The sequence below is a fragment of the Phalangium opilio genome, unplaced genomic scaffold (genome assembly GCF_054372755.1).
Source record: "Phalangium opilio isolate 3A_F unplaced genomic scaffold, DU_Popi_V2 ptg000390l_1, whole genome shotgun sequence".
NCBI classification, from domain to species: Eukaryota; Metazoa; Arthropoda; class Arachnida; order Opiliones; family Phalangiidae; genus Phalangium; species Phalangium opilio.
This window is the reverse complement of record NW_028324234.1, coordinates 1,645,001-1,660,000: the sequence shown is the minus strand read 5'-3', so window position 1 is coordinate 1,660,000 and position 15,000 is coordinate 1,645,001. Positions and strand designations below refer to the sequence as shown.

General features: G+C 44.5%; 88 non-coding genes across 88 annotated transcripts in view; all 88 read right to left on the bottom strand.

The window, feature by feature from the left end:
* The window catches only part of TRNAK-CUU (transfer RNA lysine (anticodon CUU)), a 73-nt gene extending 62 nt beyond the window's left edge, over positions 1 to 11 (bottom strand). Inside the window, exon 1 of the tRNA in view lies at positions 1 to 11. This exon is cut by the window's left edge and continues 62 nt beyond it. This is a non-coding gene — a tRNA (tRNA-Lys).
* Positions 12 to 109: 98 nt separating this feature from the next.
* TRNAK-CUU (transfer RNA lysine (anticodon CUU)) lies at positions 110 to 182 on the bottom strand. Its single transcript has one exon. It is a non-coding gene; the product is annotated as a tRNA-Lys (tRNA).
* Positions 183 to 280: 98 nt separating this feature from the next.
* On the bottom strand, positions 281 to 353 carry TRNAK-CUU (transfer RNA lysine (anticodon CUU)). Its single transcript has one exon. It is a non-coding gene; the product is annotated as a tRNA-Lys (tRNA).
* Positions 354 to 451: 98 nt separating this feature from the next.
* TRNAK-CUU (transfer RNA lysine (anticodon CUU)) lies at positions 452 to 524 on the bottom strand. The gene has a single exon. It is a non-coding gene; the product is annotated as a tRNA-Lys (tRNA).
* Positions 525 to 622: 98 nt separating this feature from the next.
* On the bottom strand, positions 623 to 695 carry TRNAK-CUU (transfer RNA lysine (anticodon CUU)). Its single transcript has one exon. It is a non-coding gene; the product is annotated as a tRNA-Lys (tRNA).
* Positions 696 to 792: 97 nt separating this feature from the next.
* On the bottom strand, positions 793 to 865 carry TRNAK-CUU (transfer RNA lysine (anticodon CUU)). The gene has a single exon. It is a non-coding gene; the product is annotated as a tRNA-Lys (tRNA).
* A 98-nt stretch (positions 866 to 963) lies between these two features.
* TRNAK-CUU (transfer RNA lysine (anticodon CUU)) lies at positions 964 to 1,036 on the bottom strand. Its single transcript has one exon. It is a non-coding gene; the product is annotated as a tRNA-Lys (tRNA).
* A 98-nt stretch (positions 1,037 to 1,134) lies between these two features.
* Positions 1,135 to 1,207, bottom strand: TRNAK-CUU (transfer RNA lysine (anticodon CUU)). Its single transcript has one exon. It is a non-coding gene; the product is annotated as a tRNA-Lys (tRNA).
* A 97-nt stretch (positions 1,208 to 1,304) lies between these two features.
* TRNAK-CUU (transfer RNA lysine (anticodon CUU)) lies at positions 1,305 to 1,377 on the bottom strand. The gene has a single exon. It is a non-coding gene; the product is annotated as a tRNA-Lys (tRNA).
* A 98-nt stretch (positions 1,378 to 1,475) lies between these two features.
* On the bottom strand, positions 1,476 to 1,548 carry TRNAK-CUU (transfer RNA lysine (anticodon CUU)). The gene has a single exon. It is a non-coding gene; the product is annotated as a tRNA-Lys (tRNA).
* Positions 1,549 to 1,646: 98 nt separating this feature from the next.
* On the bottom strand, positions 1,647 to 1,719 carry TRNAK-CUU (transfer RNA lysine (anticodon CUU)). Its single transcript has one exon. It is a non-coding gene; the product is annotated as a tRNA-Lys (tRNA).
* Positions 1,720 to 1,817: 98 nt separating this feature from the next.
* Positions 1,818 to 1,890, bottom strand: TRNAK-CUU (transfer RNA lysine (anticodon CUU)). Its single transcript has one exon. It is a non-coding gene; the product is annotated as a tRNA-Lys (tRNA).
* Positions 1,891 to 1,988: 98 nt separating this feature from the next.
* TRNAK-CUU (transfer RNA lysine (anticodon CUU)) lies at positions 1,989 to 2,061 on the bottom strand. Its single transcript has one exon. It is a non-coding gene; the product is annotated as a tRNA-Lys (tRNA).
* A 98-nt stretch (positions 2,062 to 2,159) lies between these two features.
* On the bottom strand, positions 2,160 to 2,232 carry TRNAK-CUU (transfer RNA lysine (anticodon CUU)). Its single transcript has one exon. It is a non-coding gene; the product is annotated as a tRNA-Lys (tRNA).
* A 98-nt stretch (positions 2,233 to 2,330) lies between these two features.
* On the bottom strand, positions 2,331 to 2,403 carry TRNAK-CUU (transfer RNA lysine (anticodon CUU)). Its single transcript has one exon. It is a non-coding gene; the product is annotated as a tRNA-Lys (tRNA).
* A 98-nt stretch (positions 2,404 to 2,501) lies between these two features.
* On the bottom strand, positions 2,502 to 2,574 carry TRNAK-CUU (transfer RNA lysine (anticodon CUU)). Its single transcript has one exon. It is a non-coding gene; the product is annotated as a tRNA-Lys (tRNA).
* Positions 2,575 to 2,672: 98 nt separating this feature from the next.
* Positions 2,673 to 2,745, bottom strand: TRNAK-CUU (transfer RNA lysine (anticodon CUU)). The gene has a single exon. It is a non-coding gene; the product is annotated as a tRNA-Lys (tRNA).
* Positions 2,746 to 2,843: 98 nt separating this feature from the next.
* Positions 2,844 to 2,916, bottom strand: TRNAK-CUU (transfer RNA lysine (anticodon CUU)). The gene has a single exon. It is a non-coding gene; the product is annotated as a tRNA-Lys (tRNA).
* Positions 2,917 to 3,014: 98 nt separating this feature from the next.
* TRNAK-CUU (transfer RNA lysine (anticodon CUU)) lies at positions 3,015 to 3,087 on the bottom strand. The gene has a single exon. It is a non-coding gene; the product is annotated as a tRNA-Lys (tRNA).
* Positions 3,088 to 3,185: 98 nt separating this feature from the next.
* Positions 3,186 to 3,258, bottom strand: TRNAK-CUU (transfer RNA lysine (anticodon CUU)). Its single transcript has one exon. It is a non-coding gene; the product is annotated as a tRNA-Lys (tRNA).
* Positions 3,259 to 3,355: 97 nt separating this feature from the next.
* TRNAK-CUU (transfer RNA lysine (anticodon CUU)) lies at positions 3,356 to 3,428 on the bottom strand. The gene has a single exon. It is a non-coding gene; the product is annotated as a tRNA-Lys (tRNA).
* Positions 3,429 to 3,526: 98 nt separating this feature from the next.
* Positions 3,527 to 3,599, bottom strand: TRNAK-CUU (transfer RNA lysine (anticodon CUU)). Its single transcript has one exon. It is a non-coding gene; the product is annotated as a tRNA-Lys (tRNA).
* A 98-nt stretch (positions 3,600 to 3,697) lies between these two features.
* On the bottom strand, positions 3,698 to 3,770 carry TRNAK-CUU (transfer RNA lysine (anticodon CUU)). The gene has a single exon. It is a non-coding gene; the product is annotated as a tRNA-Lys (tRNA).
* A 97-nt stretch (positions 3,771 to 3,867) lies between these two features.
* TRNAK-CUU (transfer RNA lysine (anticodon CUU)) lies at positions 3,868 to 3,940 on the bottom strand. Its single transcript has one exon. It is a non-coding gene; the product is annotated as a tRNA-Lys (tRNA).
* Positions 3,941 to 4,038: 98 nt separating this feature from the next.
* Positions 4,039 to 4,111, bottom strand: TRNAK-CUU (transfer RNA lysine (anticodon CUU)). Its single transcript has one exon. It is a non-coding gene; the product is annotated as a tRNA-Lys (tRNA).
* Positions 4,112 to 4,209: 98 nt separating this feature from the next.
* On the bottom strand, positions 4,210 to 4,282 carry TRNAK-CUU (transfer RNA lysine (anticodon CUU)). The gene has a single exon. It is a non-coding gene; the product is annotated as a tRNA-Lys (tRNA).
* Positions 4,283 to 4,380: 98 nt separating this feature from the next.
* Positions 4,381 to 4,453, bottom strand: TRNAK-CUU (transfer RNA lysine (anticodon CUU)). The gene has a single exon. It is a non-coding gene; the product is annotated as a tRNA-Lys (tRNA).
* Positions 4,454 to 4,551: 98 nt separating this feature from the next.
* Positions 4,552 to 4,624, bottom strand: TRNAK-CUU (transfer RNA lysine (anticodon CUU)). The gene has a single exon. It is a non-coding gene; the product is annotated as a tRNA-Lys (tRNA).
* A 98-nt stretch (positions 4,625 to 4,722) lies between these two features.
* TRNAK-CUU (transfer RNA lysine (anticodon CUU)) lies at positions 4,723 to 4,795 on the bottom strand. The gene has a single exon. It is a non-coding gene; the product is annotated as a tRNA-Lys (tRNA).
* A 268-nt stretch (positions 4,796 to 5,063) lies between these two features.
* TRNAK-CUU (transfer RNA lysine (anticodon CUU)) lies at positions 5,064 to 5,136 on the bottom strand. The gene has a single exon. It is a non-coding gene; the product is annotated as a tRNA-Lys (tRNA).
* A 98-nt stretch (positions 5,137 to 5,234) lies between these two features.
* On the bottom strand, positions 5,235 to 5,307 carry TRNAK-CUU (transfer RNA lysine (anticodon CUU)). Its single transcript has one exon. It is a non-coding gene; the product is annotated as a tRNA-Lys (tRNA).
* A 98-nt stretch (positions 5,308 to 5,405) lies between these two features.
* Positions 5,406 to 5,478, bottom strand: TRNAK-CUU (transfer RNA lysine (anticodon CUU)). Its single transcript has one exon. It is a non-coding gene; the product is annotated as a tRNA-Lys (tRNA).
* Positions 5,479 to 5,575: 97 nt separating this feature from the next.
* On the bottom strand, positions 5,576 to 5,648 carry TRNAK-CUU (transfer RNA lysine (anticodon CUU)). Its single transcript has one exon. It is a non-coding gene; the product is annotated as a tRNA-Lys (tRNA).
* Positions 5,649 to 5,746: 98 nt separating this feature from the next.
* On the bottom strand, positions 5,747 to 5,819 carry TRNAK-CUU (transfer RNA lysine (anticodon CUU)). The gene has a single exon. It is a non-coding gene; the product is annotated as a tRNA-Lys (tRNA).
* Positions 5,820 to 5,917: 98 nt separating this feature from the next.
* TRNAK-CUU (transfer RNA lysine (anticodon CUU)) lies at positions 5,918 to 5,990 on the bottom strand. Its single transcript has one exon. It is a non-coding gene; the product is annotated as a tRNA-Lys (tRNA).
* Positions 5,991 to 6,088: 98 nt separating this feature from the next.
* TRNAK-CUU (transfer RNA lysine (anticodon CUU)) lies at positions 6,089 to 6,161 on the bottom strand. The gene has a single exon. It is a non-coding gene; the product is annotated as a tRNA-Lys (tRNA).
* Positions 6,162 to 6,259: 98 nt separating this feature from the next.
* Positions 6,260 to 6,332, bottom strand: TRNAK-CUU (transfer RNA lysine (anticodon CUU)). The gene has a single exon. It is a non-coding gene; the product is annotated as a tRNA-Lys (tRNA).
* A 97-nt stretch (positions 6,333 to 6,429) lies between these two features.
* TRNAK-CUU (transfer RNA lysine (anticodon CUU)) lies at positions 6,430 to 6,502 on the bottom strand. The gene has a single exon. It is a non-coding gene; the product is annotated as a tRNA-Lys (tRNA).
* Positions 6,503 to 6,600: 98 nt separating this feature from the next.
* Positions 6,601 to 6,673, bottom strand: TRNAK-CUU (transfer RNA lysine (anticodon CUU)). The gene has a single exon. It is a non-coding gene; the product is annotated as a tRNA-Lys (tRNA).
* Positions 6,674 to 6,771: 98 nt separating this feature from the next.
* TRNAK-CUU (transfer RNA lysine (anticodon CUU)) lies at positions 6,772 to 6,844 on the bottom strand. The gene has a single exon. It is a non-coding gene; the product is annotated as a tRNA-Lys (tRNA).
* A 98-nt stretch (positions 6,845 to 6,942) lies between these two features.
* TRNAK-CUU (transfer RNA lysine (anticodon CUU)) lies at positions 6,943 to 7,015 on the bottom strand. The gene has a single exon. It is a non-coding gene; the product is annotated as a tRNA-Lys (tRNA).
* Positions 7,016 to 7,113: 98 nt separating this feature from the next.
* Positions 7,114 to 7,186, bottom strand: TRNAK-CUU (transfer RNA lysine (anticodon CUU)). Its single transcript has one exon. It is a non-coding gene; the product is annotated as a tRNA-Lys (tRNA).
* Positions 7,187 to 7,284: 98 nt separating this feature from the next.
* TRNAK-CUU (transfer RNA lysine (anticodon CUU)) lies at positions 7,285 to 7,357 on the bottom strand. The gene has a single exon. It is a non-coding gene; the product is annotated as a tRNA-Lys (tRNA).
* Positions 7,358 to 7,455: 98 nt separating this feature from the next.
* TRNAK-CUU (transfer RNA lysine (anticodon CUU)) lies at positions 7,456 to 7,528 on the bottom strand. Its single transcript has one exon. It is a non-coding gene; the product is annotated as a tRNA-Lys (tRNA).
* A 97-nt stretch (positions 7,529 to 7,625) lies between these two features.
* TRNAK-CUU (transfer RNA lysine (anticodon CUU)) lies at positions 7,626 to 7,698 on the bottom strand. Its single transcript has one exon. It is a non-coding gene; the product is annotated as a tRNA-Lys (tRNA).
* Positions 7,699 to 7,796: 98 nt separating this feature from the next.
* On the bottom strand, positions 7,797 to 7,869 carry TRNAK-CUU (transfer RNA lysine (anticodon CUU)). The gene has a single exon. It is a non-coding gene; the product is annotated as a tRNA-Lys (tRNA).
* A 98-nt stretch (positions 7,870 to 7,967) lies between these two features.
* Positions 7,968 to 8,040, bottom strand: TRNAK-CUU (transfer RNA lysine (anticodon CUU)). Its single transcript has one exon. It is a non-coding gene; the product is annotated as a tRNA-Lys (tRNA).
* Positions 8,041 to 8,137: 97 nt separating this feature from the next.
* TRNAK-CUU (transfer RNA lysine (anticodon CUU)) lies at positions 8,138 to 8,210 on the bottom strand. The gene has a single exon. It is a non-coding gene; the product is annotated as a tRNA-Lys (tRNA).
* Positions 8,211 to 8,308: 98 nt separating this feature from the next.
* TRNAK-CUU (transfer RNA lysine (anticodon CUU)) lies at positions 8,309 to 8,381 on the bottom strand. The gene has a single exon. It is a non-coding gene; the product is annotated as a tRNA-Lys (tRNA).
* A 98-nt stretch (positions 8,382 to 8,479) lies between these two features.
* TRNAK-CUU (transfer RNA lysine (anticodon CUU)) lies at positions 8,480 to 8,552 on the bottom strand. Its single transcript has one exon. It is a non-coding gene; the product is annotated as a tRNA-Lys (tRNA).
* Positions 8,553 to 8,650: 98 nt separating this feature from the next.
* TRNAK-CUU (transfer RNA lysine (anticodon CUU)) lies at positions 8,651 to 8,723 on the bottom strand. The gene has a single exon. It is a non-coding gene; the product is annotated as a tRNA-Lys (tRNA).
* Positions 8,724 to 8,820: 97 nt separating this feature from the next.
* TRNAK-CUU (transfer RNA lysine (anticodon CUU)) lies at positions 8,821 to 8,893 on the bottom strand. Its single transcript has one exon. It is a non-coding gene; the product is annotated as a tRNA-Lys (tRNA).
* A 98-nt stretch (positions 8,894 to 8,991) lies between these two features.
* On the bottom strand, positions 8,992 to 9,064 carry TRNAK-CUU (transfer RNA lysine (anticodon CUU)). Its single transcript has one exon. It is a non-coding gene; the product is annotated as a tRNA-Lys (tRNA).
* A 98-nt stretch (positions 9,065 to 9,162) lies between these two features.
* TRNAK-CUU (transfer RNA lysine (anticodon CUU)) lies at positions 9,163 to 9,235 on the bottom strand. The gene has a single exon. It is a non-coding gene; the product is annotated as a tRNA-Lys (tRNA).
* A 98-nt stretch (positions 9,236 to 9,333) lies between these two features.
* Positions 9,334 to 9,406, bottom strand: TRNAK-CUU (transfer RNA lysine (anticodon CUU)). Its single transcript has one exon. It is a non-coding gene; the product is annotated as a tRNA-Lys (tRNA).
* Positions 9,407 to 9,503: 97 nt separating this feature from the next.
* Positions 9,504 to 9,576, bottom strand: TRNAK-CUU (transfer RNA lysine (anticodon CUU)). The gene has a single exon. It is a non-coding gene; the product is annotated as a tRNA-Lys (tRNA).
* A 98-nt stretch (positions 9,577 to 9,674) lies between these two features.
* Positions 9,675 to 9,747, bottom strand: TRNAT-CGU (transfer RNA threonine (anticodon CGU)). Its single transcript has one exon. It is a non-coding gene; the product is annotated as a tRNA-Thr (tRNA).
* Positions 9,748 to 9,845: 98 nt separating this feature from the next.
* On the bottom strand, positions 9,846 to 9,918 carry TRNAK-CUU (transfer RNA lysine (anticodon CUU)). The gene has a single exon. It is a non-coding gene; the product is annotated as a tRNA-Lys (tRNA).
* A 98-nt stretch (positions 9,919 to 10,016) lies between these two features.
* On the bottom strand, positions 10,017 to 10,089 carry TRNAK-CUU (transfer RNA lysine (anticodon CUU)). The gene has a single exon. It is a non-coding gene; the product is annotated as a tRNA-Lys (tRNA).
* A 97-nt stretch (positions 10,090 to 10,186) lies between these two features.
* Positions 10,187 to 10,259, bottom strand: TRNAK-CUU (transfer RNA lysine (anticodon CUU)). Its single transcript has one exon. It is a non-coding gene; the product is annotated as a tRNA-Lys (tRNA).
* Positions 10,260 to 10,357: 98 nt separating this feature from the next.
* Positions 10,358 to 10,430, bottom strand: TRNAK-CUU (transfer RNA lysine (anticodon CUU)). The gene has a single exon. It is a non-coding gene; the product is annotated as a tRNA-Lys (tRNA).
* Positions 10,431 to 10,528: 98 nt separating this feature from the next.
* TRNAK-CUU (transfer RNA lysine (anticodon CUU)) lies at positions 10,529 to 10,601 on the bottom strand. The gene has a single exon. It is a non-coding gene; the product is annotated as a tRNA-Lys (tRNA).
* Positions 10,602 to 10,699: 98 nt separating this feature from the next.
* Positions 10,700 to 10,772, bottom strand: TRNAK-CUU (transfer RNA lysine (anticodon CUU)). The gene has a single exon. It is a non-coding gene; the product is annotated as a tRNA-Lys (tRNA).
* A 98-nt stretch (positions 10,773 to 10,870) lies between these two features.
* TRNAK-CUU (transfer RNA lysine (anticodon CUU)) lies at positions 10,871 to 10,943 on the bottom strand. The gene has a single exon. It is a non-coding gene; the product is annotated as a tRNA-Lys (tRNA).
* Positions 10,944 to 11,040: 97 nt separating this feature from the next.
* On the bottom strand, positions 11,041 to 11,113 carry TRNAK-CUU (transfer RNA lysine (anticodon CUU)). Its single transcript has one exon. It is a non-coding gene; the product is annotated as a tRNA-Lys (tRNA).
* Positions 11,114 to 11,211: 98 nt separating this feature from the next.
* Positions 11,212 to 11,284, bottom strand: TRNAK-CUU (transfer RNA lysine (anticodon CUU)). Its single transcript has one exon. It is a non-coding gene; the product is annotated as a tRNA-Lys (tRNA).
* A 98-nt stretch (positions 11,285 to 11,382) lies between these two features.
* TRNAK-CUU (transfer RNA lysine (anticodon CUU)) lies at positions 11,383 to 11,455 on the bottom strand. The gene has a single exon. It is a non-coding gene; the product is annotated as a tRNA-Lys (tRNA).
* A 98-nt stretch (positions 11,456 to 11,553) lies between these two features.
* On the bottom strand, positions 11,554 to 11,626 carry TRNAK-CUU (transfer RNA lysine (anticodon CUU)). Its single transcript has one exon. It is a non-coding gene; the product is annotated as a tRNA-Lys (tRNA).
* Positions 11,627 to 11,723: 97 nt separating this feature from the next.
* Positions 11,724 to 11,796, bottom strand: TRNAK-CUU (transfer RNA lysine (anticodon CUU)). The gene has a single exon. It is a non-coding gene; the product is annotated as a tRNA-Lys (tRNA).
* A 98-nt stretch (positions 11,797 to 11,894) lies between these two features.
* Positions 11,895 to 11,967, bottom strand: TRNAT-CGU (transfer RNA threonine (anticodon CGU)). The gene has a single exon. It is a non-coding gene; the product is annotated as a tRNA-Thr (tRNA).
* A 98-nt stretch (positions 11,968 to 12,065) lies between these two features.
* Positions 12,066 to 12,138, bottom strand: TRNAK-CUU (transfer RNA lysine (anticodon CUU)). Its single transcript has one exon. It is a non-coding gene; the product is annotated as a tRNA-Lys (tRNA).
* A 98-nt stretch (positions 12,139 to 12,236) lies between these two features.
* TRNAK-CUU (transfer RNA lysine (anticodon CUU)) lies at positions 12,237 to 12,309 on the bottom strand. The gene has a single exon. It is a non-coding gene; the product is annotated as a tRNA-Lys (tRNA).
* Positions 12,310 to 12,406: 97 nt separating this feature from the next.
* On the bottom strand, positions 12,407 to 12,479 carry TRNAK-CUU (transfer RNA lysine (anticodon CUU)). The gene has a single exon. It is a non-coding gene; the product is annotated as a tRNA-Lys (tRNA).
* Positions 12,480 to 12,577: 98 nt separating this feature from the next.
* On the bottom strand, positions 12,578 to 12,650 carry TRNAT-CGU (transfer RNA threonine (anticodon CGU)). Its single transcript has one exon. It is a non-coding gene; the product is annotated as a tRNA-Thr (tRNA).
* Positions 12,651 to 12,748: 98 nt separating this feature from the next.
* Positions 12,749 to 12,821, bottom strand: TRNAK-CUU (transfer RNA lysine (anticodon CUU)). The gene has a single exon. It is a non-coding gene; the product is annotated as a tRNA-Lys (tRNA).
* Positions 12,822 to 12,919: 98 nt separating this feature from the next.
* On the bottom strand, positions 12,920 to 12,992 carry TRNAK-CUU (transfer RNA lysine (anticodon CUU)). The gene has a single exon. It is a non-coding gene; the product is annotated as a tRNA-Lys (tRNA).
* A 97-nt stretch (positions 12,993 to 13,089) lies between these two features.
* TRNAK-CUU (transfer RNA lysine (anticodon CUU)) lies at positions 13,090 to 13,162 on the bottom strand. The gene has a single exon. It is a non-coding gene; the product is annotated as a tRNA-Lys (tRNA).
* Positions 13,163 to 13,259: 97 nt separating this feature from the next.
* On the bottom strand, positions 13,260 to 13,332 carry TRNAK-CUU (transfer RNA lysine (anticodon CUU)). The gene has a single exon. It is a non-coding gene; the product is annotated as a tRNA-Lys (tRNA).
* A 97-nt stretch (positions 13,333 to 13,429) lies between these two features.
* Positions 13,430 to 13,502, bottom strand: TRNAK-CUU (transfer RNA lysine (anticodon CUU)). Its single transcript has one exon. It is a non-coding gene; the product is annotated as a tRNA-Lys (tRNA).
* A 98-nt stretch (positions 13,503 to 13,600) lies between these two features.
* Positions 13,601 to 13,673, bottom strand: TRNAK-CUU (transfer RNA lysine (anticodon CUU)). Its single transcript has one exon. It is a non-coding gene; the product is annotated as a tRNA-Lys (tRNA).
* Positions 13,674 to 13,771: 98 nt separating this feature from the next.
* Positions 13,772 to 13,844, bottom strand: TRNAK-CUU (transfer RNA lysine (anticodon CUU)). The gene has a single exon. It is a non-coding gene; the product is annotated as a tRNA-Lys (tRNA).
* A 98-nt stretch (positions 13,845 to 13,942) lies between these two features.
* Positions 13,943 to 14,015, bottom strand: TRNAK-CUU (transfer RNA lysine (anticodon CUU)). The gene has a single exon. It is a non-coding gene; the product is annotated as a tRNA-Lys (tRNA).
* A 98-nt stretch (positions 14,016 to 14,113) lies between these two features.
* TRNAK-CUU (transfer RNA lysine (anticodon CUU)) lies at positions 14,114 to 14,186 on the bottom strand. Its single transcript has one exon. It is a non-coding gene; the product is annotated as a tRNA-Lys (tRNA).
* A 98-nt stretch (positions 14,187 to 14,284) lies between these two features.
* TRNAK-CUU (transfer RNA lysine (anticodon CUU)) lies at positions 14,285 to 14,357 on the bottom strand. Its single transcript has one exon. It is a non-coding gene; the product is annotated as a tRNA-Lys (tRNA).
* Positions 14,358 to 14,454: 97 nt separating this feature from the next.
* TRNAK-CUU (transfer RNA lysine (anticodon CUU)) lies at positions 14,455 to 14,527 on the bottom strand. The gene has a single exon. It is a non-coding gene; the product is annotated as a tRNA-Lys (tRNA).
* Positions 14,528 to 14,624: 97 nt separating this feature from the next.
* Positions 14,625 to 14,697, bottom strand: TRNAK-CUU (transfer RNA lysine (anticodon CUU)). Its single transcript has one exon. It is a non-coding gene; the product is annotated as a tRNA-Lys (tRNA).
* A 98-nt stretch (positions 14,698 to 14,795) lies between these two features.
* TRNAK-CUU (transfer RNA lysine (anticodon CUU)) lies at positions 14,796 to 14,868 on the bottom strand. The gene has a single exon. It is a non-coding gene; the product is annotated as a tRNA-Lys (tRNA).
* Positions 14,869 to 14,966: 98 nt separating this feature from the next.
* The window catches only part of TRNAK-CUU (transfer RNA lysine (anticodon CUU)), a 73-nt gene continuing 39 nt past the window's right edge, over positions 14,967 to 15,000 (bottom strand). The window contains exon 1 of the tRNA in view: positions 14,967 to 15,000. This exon is cut by the window's right edge and continues 39 nt beyond it. This is a non-coding gene — a tRNA (tRNA-Lys).

Genomic DNA, 15,000 nt, shown 5'->3' with positions numbered 1-15,000 from the left:
GCTAGCCGGGCTTGTTTTCGAGCATTTTAAATGAATTCCATTAAATGAACAATCTTTTGCGAGAATCTAGAGTTTTAGTGTATTGGCAAAGTTCAAAATTGTTGATTAGCGCCCAACGTGGAGCTCGAACCCACAACCCCGAGATTAAGAGTCTCGTGCTCTACCGACTGAGCTAGCCGGGCTTGTATCGATGCACTTTAAATGAATTCCAGTAAATGAACAATCTTTTGCGAGAATCTAGAGTTTTAGTGTATTGGCAAAGTTCAAAATTGTTGATTAGCGCCCAACGTGGGGCTCGAACCCACGACCCCGAGATGAAGAGTCTCGTGCTCTACCGACTGAGCTAGCCGGGCTTGTATCCATGCACTTTAAATGAATTCCAGTAAATGAACAATCTTTTGCGAGAATCTAGAGTTTTAGTGTATTGGCAAAGTTCAAACTTGTTGCTTAGCGCCCAACGTGGGGCTCGAACCCACGGCCACGAGATTAAGAGTCTCGTGCTCTACCGACTGAGCTAGCCGGGCTTGTATCCATGCACTTTAAATGAATTCCAGTAAATGAACAATCTTTTGCGAGAATCTAGAGTTTTAGTGTATTGGCAAAGTTCAAAATTGTTGATTAGCGCCCAACGTGGAGCTCGAACAAACGACCCCGAGATTAAGAGTCTCGTGCTTTACCGACTGAGCTAGCCGGGCTTGTATCCATGTATTTAAATGAATTTTACTAAATGGACTCTCTTTTTCGAGAATCTAGAGTATAAGTGTACTGGCAAAGTTCAAAATTGTCACGTAGCGCCCAACGTGTGGCTCGAACCCTCGACCCCGAGATTAAGAGTCTCGTGCTCTACCGACTGAGCTAGCCGGGCTTGTATTCATGCCTTTTAAATGAATTCCAGTAAATGAACAATCTTTTGCGAGAATCTAGAGTTTTAGTGTATTGGCAAAGTTCAAAATTGTTGATTAGCGCCCAACGTGGGGCTCGAACCCACGACCCCAAGATTAAGAGTCTCGTGCTCTACCGACTGAGCTAGCCGGGCTTGTATTCATGCATTTTAAATGAATTCCAGTAAATGAACAATCTTTTGCGAGAATCTAGAGTTTTAGTGTATTGGCAAAGTTCAAAATTGTTGATTAGCGCCCAACGTGGGGCTCGAACCCACGACCCCAAGATTAAGAGTCTCGTGCTCTACCGACTGAGCTAGCCGGGCTTGTATCCATGCATTTAAACGAATTTTAGTAAATGGATTCTCTTTTTCGAGAATCTAGAGAATAAGTGTACTGGCAAAGTTCAAAATTGTCACGTAGCGCCCAACGTGGAGCTCGAACCCACGACCCCGAGATTAAGAGTCTCGTGCTCTACCGACTGAGCTAGCCGGGCTTGTATCCATGCACTTTAAATGAATTCCAGTAAATGAACAATCTTTTGCGAGAATCTAGAGTTTTAGTGTATTGGCAAAGTTCAAAATTGTTGATTAGCGCCCAACGTGGGGCTCGAACCCACGACCCCGAGATTAAGAGTCTCGTGCTCTACCGACTAAGCTAGCCGGGCTTGTATCCATGCACTTTAAATGAATTCCAGTAAATGAACAATCTTTTGCGAGAATCTAGAGTTTTAGTGTATTGGCAAAGTCCAAAATTGTTGATTAGCGCCCAACGTGGGGCTCGAACCCACAACCCCGAGATTAAGAGTCTCGTGCTCTAGCGACTGAGCTAGCCGGGCTTGTTTTCGAGCATTTTAAATGAATTCCATTAAATGAACAATCTTTTGCGAGAATCTAGAGTTTTAGTGTATTGGCAAAGTTCAAAATTGTTGATTAGCGCCCAACGTGGAGCTCGAACCCACGACCCCGAGATTAAGAGTCTCGTGCTCTACCGACTGAGCTAGCCGGGCTTGTATCGATGCACTTTAAATGAATTCCAGTAAATGAACAATCTTTTGCGAGAATCTAGAGTTTTAGTGTATTGGCAAAGTTCAAAATTGTTGATTAGCGCCCAACGTGGGGCTCGAACCCACGACCCCGAGATGAAGAGTCTCGTGCTCTACCGACTGAGCTAGCCGGGCTTGTATCCATGCACTTTAAATGAATTCCAGTAAATGAACAATCTTTTGCGAGAATCTAGAGTTTTAGTGTATTGGCAAAGTTCAAACTTGTTGCTTAGCGCCCAACGTGGGGCTCGAACCCACGGCCACGAGATTAAGAGTCTCGTGCTCTACCGACTGAGCTAGCCGGGCTTGTATCCATGCACTTTAAATGAATTCCAGTAAATGAACAATCTTTTGCGAGAATCTAGAGTTTTAGTGTATTGGCAAAGTTCAAAATTGTTGATTAGCGCCCAACGTGGGGCTCGAACCCACGACCCCGAGATTAAGAGTCTCGTGCTCTACCGACTAAGCTAGCCGGGCTTGTATCCATGCACTTTAAATGAATTCCAGTAAATGAACAATCTTTTGCGAGAATCTAGAGTTTTAGTGTATTGGCAAAGTCCAAAATTGTTGATTAGCGCCCAACGTGGGGCTCGAACCCACAACCCCGAGATTAAGAGTCTCGTGCTCTAGCGACTGAGCTAGCCGGGCTTGTTTTCGAGCATTTTAAATGAATTCCATTAAATGAACAATCTTTTGCGAGAATCTAGAGTTTTAGTGTATTGGCAAAGTTCAAAATTGTTGATTAGCGCCCAACGTGGAGCTCGAACCCACGACCCCGAGATTAAGAGTCTCGTGCTCTACCGACTGAGCTAGCCGGGCTTGTATCGATGCACTTTAAATGAATTCCAGTAAATGAACAATCTTTTGCGAGAATCTAGAGTTTTAGTGTATTGGCAAAGTTCAAAATTGTTGATTAGCGCCCAACGTGGGGCTCGAACCCACGACCCCGAGATGAAGAGTCTCGTGCTCTACCGACTGAGCTAGCCGGGCTTGTATCCATGCACTTTAAATGAATTCCAGTAAATGAACAATCTTTTGCGAGAATCTAGAGTTTTAGTGTATTGGCAAAGTTCAAACTTGTTGCTTAGCGCCCAACGTGGGGCTCGAACCCACGGCCACGAGATTAAGAGTCTCGTGCTCTACCGACTGAGCTAGCCGGGCTTGTATCCATGCACTTTAAATGAATTCCAGTAAATGAACAATCTTTTGCGAGAATCTAGAGTTTTAGTGTATTGGCAAAGTTCAAAATTGTTGATTAGCGCCCAACGTGGAGCTCGAACAAACGACCCCGAGATTAAGAGTCTCGTGCTTTACCGACTGAGCTAGCCGGGCTTGTATCCATGTATTTAAATGAATTTTACTAAATGGACTCTCTTTTTCGAGAATCTAGAGTATAAGTGTACTGGCAAAGTTCAAAATTGTCACGTAGCGCCCAACGTGTGGCTCGAACCCTCGACCCCGAGATTAAGAGTCTCGTGCTCTACCGACTGAGCTAGCCGGGCTTGTATTCATGCCTTTTAAATGAATTCCAGTAAATGAACAATCTTTTGCGAGAATCTAGAGTTTTAGTGTATTGGCAAAGTTCAAAATTGTTGATTAGCGCCCAACGTGGGGCTCGAACCCACGACCCCAAGATTAAGAGTCTCGTGCTCTACCGACTGAGCTAGCCGGGCTTGTATTCATGCATTTTAAATGAATTCCAGTAAATGAACAATCTTTTGCGAGAATCTAGAGTTTTAGTGTATTGGCAAAGTTCAAAATTGTTGATTAGCGCCCAACGTGGGGCTCGAACCCACGACCCCAAGATTAAGAGTCTCGTGCTCTACCGACTGAGCTAGCCGGGCTTGTATCCATGCATTTAAACGAATTTTAGTAAATGGATTCTCTTTTTCGAGAATCTAGAGAATAAGTGTACTGGCAAAGTTCAAAATTGTCACGTAGCGCCCAACGTGGAGCTCGAACCCACGACCCCGAGATTAAGAGTCTCGTGCTCTACCGACTGAGCTAGCCGGGCTTGTATCCATGCACTTTAAATGAATTCCAGTAAATGAACAATCTTTTGCGAGAATCTAGAGTTTTAGTGTATTGGCAAAGTTCAAAATTGTTGATTAGCGCCCAACGTGGGGCTCGAACCCACGACCCCGAGATTAAGAGTCTCGTGCTCTACCGACTAAGCTAGCCGGGCTTGTATCCATGCACTTTAAATGAATTCCAGTAAATGAACAATCTTTTGCGAGAATCTAGAGTTTTAGTGTATTGGCAAAGTCCAAAATTGTTGATTAGCGCCCAACGTGGGGCTCGAACCCACAACCCCGAGATTAAGAGTCTCGTGCTCTAGCGACTGAGCTAGCCGGGCTTGTTTTCGAGCATTTTAAATGAATTCCATTAAATGAACAATCTTTTGCGAGAATCTAGAGTTTTAGTGTATTGGCAAAGTTCAAAATTGTTGATTAGCGCCCAACGTGGAGCTCGAACCCACGACCCCGAGATTAAGAGTCTCGTGCTCTACCGACTGAGCTAGCCGGGCTTGTATCGATGCACTTTAAATGAATTCCAGTAAATGAACAATCTTTTGCGAGAATCTAGAGTTTTAGTGTATTGGCAAAGTTCAAAATTGTTGATTAGCGCCCAACGTGGGGCTCGAACCCACGACCCCGAGATGAAGAGTCTCGTGCTCTACCGACTGAGCTAGCCGGGCTTGTATCCATGCACTTTAAATGAATTCCAGTAAATGAACAATCTTTTGCGAGAATCTAGAGTTTTAGTGTATTGGCAAAGTTCAAACTTGTTGCTTAGCGCCCAACGTGGGGCTCGAACCCACGGCCACGAGATTAAGAGTCTCGTGCTCTACCGACTGAGCTAGCCGGGCTTGTATCCATGCACTTTAAATGAATTCCAGTAAATGAACAATCTTTTGCGAGAATCTAGAGTTTTAGTGTATTGGCAAAGTTCAAAATTGTTGATTAGCGCCCAACGTGGAGCTCGAACAAACGACCCCGAGATTAAGAGTTTCGTGCTTTACCGACTGAGCTAGCCGGGCTTGTATCCATGTATTTAAATGAATTTTACTAAATGGACTCTCTTTTTCGAGAATCTAGAGTATAAGTGTACTGGCAAAGTTCAAAATTGTCACGTAGCGCCCAACGTGTGGCTCGAACCCTCGACCCCGAGATTAAGAGTCTCGTGCTCTACCGACTGAGCTAGCCGGGCTTGTATTCATGCATTTTAAATGAATTCCAGTAAATGAACAATCTTTTGCGAGAATCTAGAGTTTTAGTGTATTGGCAAAGTTCAAAATTGTTGATTAGCGCCCAACGTGGGGCTCGAACCCACGACCCCAAGATTAAGAGTCTCGTGCTCTACCGACTGAGCTAGCCGGGCTTGTATTCATGCATTTTAAATGAATTCCAGTAAATGAACAATCTTTTGCGAGAATCTAGAGTTTTAGTGTATTGGCAAAGTTCAAAATTGTTGATTAGCGCCCAACGTGGGGCTCGAACCCACGACCCCAAGATTAAGAGTCTCGTGCTCTACCGACTGAGCTAGCCGGGCTTGTATCCATGCATTTAAACGAATTTTAGTAAATGGATTCTCTTTTTCGAGAATCTAGAGAATAAGTGTACTGGCAAAGTTCAAAATTGTCACGTAGCGCCCAACGTGGAGCTCGAACCCACGACCCCGAGATTAAGAGTCTCGTGCTCTACCGACTGAGCTAGCCGGGCTTGTATTCATGCATTTTAAATGAATTCCAGTAAATGAACAATCTTTTGCGAGAATCTAGAGTTTTAGTGTATTGGCAAAGTTCAAAATTGTTGATTAGCGCCCAACGTGGGGCTCGAACCCACGACCCCGAGATTAAGAGTCTCGTGCTCTACCGACTAAGCTAGCCGGGCTTGTATCCATGCACTTTAAATGAATTCCAGTAAATAAACAATCTTTTGCGAGAATCTAGAGTTTTAGTGTATTGCCAAAGTCCAAAATTGTTGATTAGCGCCCAACGTGGGACTCGAACCCACGACCCCGAGATTAAGAGTCTCGTGCTCTACCGACTGAGCTAGCCGGGCTTGTATTCATGCCTTTTAAATGAATTCCAGTAAATGAACAATCTTTTGCGAGAATCTAGAGTTTTAGTGTATTGGCAAAGTTCAAAATTGTTGATTAGCGCCCAACGTGGGGCTCGAACCCACGACCCCAAGATTAAGAGTCTCGTGCTCTACCGACTGAGCTAGCCGGGCTTGTATTCATGCATTTTAAATGAATTCCAGTAAATGAACAATCTTTTGCGAGAATCTAGAGTTTTAGTGTATTGGCAAAGTTCAAAATTGTTGATTAGCGCCCAACGTGGGGCTCGAACCCACGACCCCAAGATTAAGAGTCTCGTGCTCTACCGACTGAGCTAGCCGGGCTTGTATCCATGCATTTAAACGAATTTTAGTAAATGGATTCTCTTTTTCGAGAATCTAGAGAATAAGTGTACTGGCAAAGTTCAAAATTGTCACGTAGCGCCCAACGTGGAGCTCGAACCCACGACCCCGAGATTAAGAGTCTCGTGCTCTACCGACTGAGCTAGCCGGGCTTGTATCCATGCACTTTAAATGAATTCCAGTAAATGAACAATCTTTTGCGAGAATCTAGAGTTTTAGTGTATTGGCAAAGTTCAAAATTGTTGATTAGCGCCCAACGTGGGGCTCGAACCCACGACCCCGAGATTAAGAGTCTCGTGCTCTACCGACTAAGCTAGCCGGGCTTGTATCCATGCACTTTAAATGAATTCCAGTAAATGAACAATCTTTTGCGAGAATCTAGAGTTTTAGTGTATTGGCAAAGTCCAAAATTGTTGATTAGCGCCCAACGTGGGGCTCGAACCCACAACCCCGAGATTAAGAGTCTCGTGCTCTAGCGACTGAGCTAGCCGGGCTTGTTTTCGAGCATTTTAAATGAATTCCATTAAATGAACAATCTTTTGCGAGAATCTAGAGTTTTAGTGTATTGGCAAAGTTCAAAATTGTTGATTAGCGCCCAACGTGGAGCTCGAACCCACGACCCCGAGATTAAGAGTCTCGTGCTCTACCGACTGAGCTAGCCGGGCTTGTATCCACGCACTTTAAATGAATTCCAGTAAATGAACAATCTTTTGCGAGAATCTAGAGTTTTAGTGTATTGGCAAAGTTCAAAATTGTTGATTAGCGCCCAACGTGGGGCTCGAACCCACGACCCCGAGATGAAGAGTCTCGTGCTCTACCGACTGAGCTAAACGGGCTTGTATCCATGCACTTTAAATGAATTCCAGTAAATGAACAATCTTTTGCGAGAATCTAGAGTTTTAGTGTATTGGCAAAGTTCAAACATGTTGCTTAGCGCCCAACGTGGGGCTCGAACCCACGGCCACGAGATTAAGAGTCTCGTGCTCTACCGACTGAGCTAGCCGGGCTTGTATCCATGCACTTTAAATGAATTCCAGTAAATGAACAATCTTTTGCGAGAATCTAGAGTTTTAGTGTATTGGCAAAGTTCAAAATTGTTGATTAGCGCCCAACGTGGAGCTCGAACAAACGACCCCGAGATTAAGAGTCTCGTGCTTTACCGACTGAGCTAGCCGGGCTTGTATCCATGTATTTAAATGAATTTTACTAAATGGACTCTCTTTTTCGAGAATCTAGAGTATAAGTGTACTGGCAAAGTTCAAAATTGTCACGTAGCGCCCAACGTGTGGCTCGAACCCTCGACCCCGAGATTAAGAGTCTCGTGCTCTACCGACTGAGCTAGCCGGGCTTGTATTCATGCATTTTAAATGAATTCCAGTAAATGAACAATCTTTTGCGAGAATCTAGAGTTTTAGTGTATTGGCAAAGTTCAAAATTGTTGATTAGCGCCCAACGTGGGGCTCGAACCCACGACCCCAAGATTAAGAGTCTCGTGCTCTACCGACTGAGCTAGCCGGGCTTGTATTCATGCATTTTAAATGAATTCCAGTAAATGAACAATCTTTTGCGAGAATCTAGAGTTTTAGTGTATTGGCAAAGTTCAAAATTGTTGATTAGCGCCCAACGTGGGGCTCGAACCCACGACCCCAAGATTAAGAGTCTCGTGCTCTACCGACTGAGCTAGCCGGGCTTGTATCCATGCATTTAAACGAATTTTAGTAAATGGATTCTCTTTTTCGAGAATCTAGAGAATAAGTGTACTGGCAAAGTTCAAAATTGTCACGTAGCGCCCAACGTGGAGCTCGAACCCACGACCCCGAGATTAAGAGTCTCGTGCTCTACCGACTGAGCTAGCCGGGCTTGTATTCATGCATTTTAAATGAATTCCAGTAAATGAACAATCTTTTGCGAGAATCTAGAGTTTTAGTGTATTGGCAAAGTTCAAAATTGTTGATTAGCGCCCAACGTGGGGCTCGAACCCACGACCCCGAGATTAAGAGTCTCGTGCTCTACCGACTAAGCTAGCCGGGCTTGTATCCATGCACTTTAAATGAATTCCAGTAAATAAACAATCTTTTGCGAGAATCTAGAGTTTTAGTGTATTGGCAAAGTCCAAAATTGTTGATTAGCGCCCAACGTGGGACTCGAACCCACGACCCCGAGATTAAGAGTCTCGTGCTCTACCGACTGAGCTAGCCTAGCTTGTATTCATGCATTTTAAATGAATTCCAGTAAATGAACAATCTTTTGCGAGAATCTAGAGTTTTAGTGTATTGGCAAAGTTCAAAATTGTTGATTAGCGCCCAACGTGGGGCTCGAACCCACGACCCCAAGATTAAGAGTCTCGTGCTCTACCGACTGAGCTAGCCGGGCTTGTATCCATGCATTTAAACGAATTTTAGTAAATGGACTCTCTTTTTCGAGAATCTAGAGTATAAGTGTACTGGCACAGTTCAAAATTGTCACGTAGCGCCCAACGTGGAGCTCGAACCCATGACCCCGAGATTAAGAGTCTCGTGCTCTACCGACTGAGCTAGCCGGGCTTGTATCCATGCACTTTAAATGAATTCCAGTAAATGAACAATCTTTTGCGAGAATCTAGAGTTTTAGTGTATTGGCAAAGTTCAAAATTGTTGATTAGCGCCCAACGTGGGGCTCGAACCCACGACCCCGAGATTAAGAGTCTCGTGCTCTACCGACTAAGCTAGCCGGGCTTGTATCCATGCACTTTAAATGAATTCCAGTAAATAAACAATCTTTTGCGAGAATCTAGAGTTTTAGTGTATTGGCAAAGTCCAAAATTGTTGATTAGCGTCCAACGTGGGACTCGAACCCACGACCCCGAGATTAAGAGTCTCGTGCTCTACCGACTGAGCTAGCCGGGCTTGTTTTTGTTCATTTTAAATGAATTCCATTAAATGAACAATCTTTTGCGAGAATCTAGAGTTTTAGTGTATTGGCAAAGTTCAAAATTGTTGATTAGCGCCCAACGTGGAGCTCAAACCCACGACCCCGAGATTAAGAGTCTCGTGCTCTACCGACTGAGCTAGCCGGGCTTGTATCCATGTATTTAAATGAATTTTAGTAAATGGACTCTCTTTTTCGAGAATCTAGAGTATAAGTGTACTGGCAAAGTTCAAAATCGTCACGTAGCGCCCAACGTGTGGCTCGAACCCACGACCCCGAGATTAAGAGTCTCGTGCTCTACCGACTGAGCTAGCCGGGCTTGTATTCATGCATTTTAAATTAATTCCAGTAAATGAACAATCTTTTGCGAGAATCTAGAGTTTTAGTGTATTGGCAAAGTTCAAAATTGTTGATTAGCGCCCAACGTGGGGCTCGAACCCACGACCCCGAGATTACGAGTCTCGTGCTCTACCGACTGAGCTAGCCGGGCTTGTATCCACGCACTTTAAATGAATTCCAGTAAATGAACAATCTTTTGCGAGAATCTAGAGTTTTAGTGTATTGGCAAAGTCCAAAATTGTTGAATAGCGCCCAACGTGGGGCTCGAACCCACGACCCCGCGATGAAGTGTCTCGTGCTCTACCGACTGAGCTAGCCGGGCTTGTATTCATGCATTTTAAATGAATTCCAGTAAATGAACAATCTTTTGCGAGAATCTAGAGTTTTAGTGTATTGGCAAAGTTCAAAATTGTTGATTAGCGCCCAACGTGGGGCTCGAACCCACGACCCCAAGATTAAGAGTCTCGTGCTCTACCGACTGAGCTAGCCGGGCTTGTATCCATGCATTTAAACGAATTTTAGTAAATGGACTCTCTTTTTCGAGAATCTAGAGTATAAGTGTACTGGCAAAGTTCAAAATTGTCACGTTGCGCCCAACGTGGAGCTCGAACCCACGACCCCGAGATTAAGAGTCTCGTGCTCTACCGACTGAGCTAGCCGGGCTTGTATCCATGCACTTTAAATGAATTCCAGTAAATGAACAATCTTTTGCGAGAATCTAGAGTTTTAGTGTATTGGCAAAGTCCAAAATTGTTGATTAGCGCCCAACGTGGGGCTCGAACCCACGACCCCGAGATGAAGAGTCTCGTGCTCTACCGACTGAGCTAGCCGGGCTTGTACCCATGCACTTTAAATGAATTCCAGTAAATGAACAATCTTTTGCGAGAATCTAGAGTTTTAGTGTATTGGCAAAGTTCAAACTTGTTGCTTAGCGCCCAACGTGGGGCTCGAACCCACGGCCCCGAGATTAAGAGTCTCGTGCTCTACCGACTGAGCTAGCCGGGCTTGTATCCATGCACTTTAAATGAATTCCAGTAAATGAACAATCTTTTGCGAGAATCTAGAGTTTTAGTGTACTGTTAAAGTCCAAAATTGTTGATTAGCGCCCAACGTGGGGCTCGAACCCACGACCCCGAGATTAAGAGTCTCGTGCTCTACCGACTGATCTAGCCGGGCTTGTATTTGTGCATTTTAAATGAATTCCAGTAAATGAACAATCTTTTGCAAGAATCTAGAGTTTTAGTGTATTGGCAAAGTTCAAAATTGTTGATTAGCGCCCAACGTGGGGCTCGAACCCACGACCCCAAGATTAAGAGTCTCGTGCTCTACCGACTGAGCTAGCCGGGCTTGTATCCATGCATTTAAACGAATTTTAGTAAATGGACTCTCTTTTTCGAGAATCTAGAGTATAAGTGTACTGGCACAGTTCAAAATTGTCACGTAGCGCCCAACGTGGAGCTCGAACCCATGACCCCGAGATTAAGAGTCTCGTGCTCTACCGACTGAGCTAGCCGGGCTTGTATCCATGCACTTTAAATGAATTCCAGTAAATGAACAATCTTTTGCGAGAATCTAGAGTTTTAGTGTATTGGCAAAGTTCAAAATTGTTGATTAGCGCCCAACGTGGGGCTCGAACCCACGACCCCGAGATTAAGAGTCTCGTGCTCTACCGACTAAGCTAGCCGGGCTTGTATCCATGCACTTTAAATGAATTCCAGTAAATAAACAATCTTTTGCGAGAATCTAGAGTTTTAGTGTATTGGCAAAGTCCAAAATTGTTGATTAGCGCCCAACGTGGGACTCGAACCCACGACCCCGAGATTAAGAGTCTCGTGCTCTACCGACTGAGCTAGCCGGGCTTGTTTTTGTTCATTTTAAATGAATTCCATTAAATGAACAATCTTTTGCGAGAATCTAGAGTTTTAGTGTATTGGCAAAGTTCAAAATTGTTGATTAGCGCCCAACGTGGAGCTCAAACCCACGACCCCGAGATTAAGAGTCTCGTGCTCTACCGACTGAGCTAGCCGGGCTTGTATCCATGTATTTAAATGAATTTTAGTAAATGGACTCTCTTTTTCGAGAATCTAGAGTATAAGTGTACTGGCAAAGTTCAAAATCGTCACGTAGCGCCCAACGTGTGGCTCGAAACCACGACCCCGAGATTAAGAGTCTCGTGCTCTACCGACTGAGCTAGCCGGGCTTGTATTCATGCATTTTAAATTAATTCCAGTAAATGAACAATCTTTTGCGAGAATCTAGAGTTTTAGTGTATTGGCAAAGTTCAAAATTGTTGATTAGCGCCCAACGTGGGGCTCGAACCCACGACCCCGAGATTACGAGTCTCGTGCTCTACCGACTGAGCTAGCCGGGCTTGTATCCACGCACTTTAAATGAATTCCAGTAAATGAACAATCTTTTGCGAGAATCTAGAGTTTTAGTGTATTGGCAAAGTCCAAAATTGTTGAATAGCGCCCAACGTGGGACTCGAACCCACGACCCCGAGATTAAGAGTCTCGTGCTCTACCGACTGAGCTAGCCGGGCTTGTTTTTGTTCATTTTAAATGAATTCCATTAAATGAACAATCTTTTGCGAGAATCTAGAGTTTTAGTGTATTGGCAAAGTTCAAAATTGTTGATTAGCGCCCAACGTGGAGCTCAAACCCACGACCCCGAGATTAAGAGTCTCGTGCTCTACCGACTGAGCTAGCCGGGCTTGTATCCATGTATTTAAATGAATTTTAGTAAATGGACTCTCTTTTTCGAGAATCTAGAGTATAAGTGTACTGGCAAAGTTCAAAATCGTCACGTAGCGCCCAACGTGTGGCTCGAACCCACGACCCCGAGATTAAGAGTCTCGTGCTCTACCGACTGAGCTAGCCGGGCTTGTATTCATGCATTTTAAATTAATTCCAGTAAATGAACAATCTTTTGCGAGAATCTAGAGTTTTAGTGTATTGGCAAAGTTCAAAATTGTTGATTAGCGCCCAACGTGGGGCTCGAACCCACGACCCCGAGATTACGAGTCTCGTGCTCTACCGACTGAGCTAGCCGGGCTTGTATCCACGCACTTTAAATGAATTCCAGTAAATGAACAATCTTTTGCGAGAATCTAGAGTTTTAGTGTATTGGCAAAGTCCAAAATTGTTGAATAGCGCCCAACGTGGGGCTCGAACCCACGACCCCGCGATGAAGTGTCTCGTGCTCTACCGACTGAGCTAGCCGGGCTTGTATTCATGCATTTTAAATGAATTCCAGTAAATGAACAATCTTTTGCGAGAATCTAGAGTTTTAGTGTATTGGCAAAGTTCAAAATTGTTGATTAGCGCCCAACGTGGGGCTCGAACCCACGACCCCAAGATTAAGAGTCTCGTGCTCTACCGACTGAGCTAGCCGGGCTTGTATCCATGCATTTAAACGAATTTTAGTAAATGGACTCTCTTTTTCGAGAATCTAGAGTATAAGTGTACTGGCAAAGTTCAAAATTGTCACGTTGCGCCCAACGTGGAGCTCGAACCCACGACCCCGAGATTAAGAGTCTCGTGCTCTACCGACTGAGCTAGCCGGGCTTGTATCCATGCACTTTAAATGAATTCCAGTAAATGAACAATCTTTTCGAGAATCTAGAGTTTTAGTGTATTGGCAAAGTTCAAAATTGTTGATTAGCGCCCAACGTGGGGCTCGAACCCACGACCCCAAGATTAAGAGTCTCGTGCTCTACCGACTGAGCTAGCCGGGCTTGTATCCATGCATTTAAACGAATTTTAGTAAATGGACTCTCTTTTTCGAGAATCTAGAGTATAAGTGTACTGGCAAAGTTCAAAATTGTCACGTTGCGCCCAACGTGGAGCTCGAACCCACGACCCCGAGATTAAGAGTCTCGTGCTCTACCGACTGAGCTAGCCGGGCTTGTATCCATGCACTTTAAATGAATTCCAGTAAATGAACAATCTTTTGCGAGAATCTAGAGTTTTAGTGTATTGGCAAAGTTCAAAATTTGTGACTAGCGCCCAACGTTGGGCTCGAACCCACGACCCCGAGATTAAGACTCTCGTGCTCTACCGACTGAGCTAGCCGGGCTTGTATCCATGCACTTTAAATGAATTCCAGTAAATGAACAATCTTTTGCGAGAATCTAGAGTTTTAGTGTATTGGCAAAGTCCAAAATTGTTGATTAGCGCCCAACGTGGGGCTCGAACCCACGACCCCGAGATGAAGAGTCTCGTGCTCTACCGACTGAGCTAGCCGGGCTTGTACCCATGCACTTTAAATGAATTCCAGTAAATGAACAATCTTTTGCGAGAATCTAGAGTTTTAGTGTATTGGCAAAGTTCAAACTTGTTGCTTAGCGCCCAACGTGGGGCTCGAACCCACGGCCCCGAGATTAAGAGTCTCGTGCTCTACCGACTGAGCTAGCCGGGCTTGTATCCATGCACTTTAAATGAATTCCAGTAAATGAACAATCTTTTGCGAGAATCTAGAGTTTTAGTGTACTGTTAAAGTCCAAAATTGTTGATTAGCGCCCAACGTGGGGCTCGAACCCACGACCCCGAGATTAAGAGTCTCGTGCTCTACCGACTGATCTAGCCGGGCTTGTATTTGTGCATTTTAAATGAATTCCAGTAAATGAACAATCTTTTGCAAGAATCTAGAGTTTTAGTGTATTGGCAAAGTTCAAAATTGTTGATTAGCGCCCAACGTGGGGCTCGAACCCACGACCCCAAGATTAAGAGTCTCGTGCTCTACCGACTGAGCTAGCCGGGCTTGTATCCATGCATTTAAACGAATTTTAGTAAATGGACTCTCTTTTTCGAGAATCTAGAGTATAACTGTACTGGCAAAGTTCAAAATTGTCACGTAGCGCCCAACGTGGGGCTCGAACCCACGACCCCGAGATTAAGAGTCTCGTGCTCTACCGACTGAGCTAGCCGGGCTTGTATCCATGCATTTAAACGAATTTTAGTAAATGGACTCTCTTTTTCGAGAATATAGAGTATAAGTGTACTGGCAAAGTTCAAAATTGTCACGTAGCGCCCAACGTGGGGCTCGAACCCACGACCCCGAGATTAAGAGTCTCGTGCTCTACCGACTGAGCTAGCCGGGCTTGTACCCATGCACTTTAAATGAATTCCAGTAAATGAACAATCTTTTGCGAGAATCTAGAGTTTTAGTGTATTGGCAAAGTTCAAACTTGTTGCTTAGCGCCCAACGTGGGGCTCGAACCCACGGCCCCGAGATTAAGAGTCTCGTGCTCTACCGACTGAGCTAGCCGGGCTTGTATCCATGCACTTTAAATGAATTCCAGTAAATGAACAATCTTTTGCGAGAATCTAGGGTTTTAGTGTATTGGCAAAGTTCAAAATTGTTGATTAGCGCCCAACGTGGGGCTCGAACCCACGACCCCAAG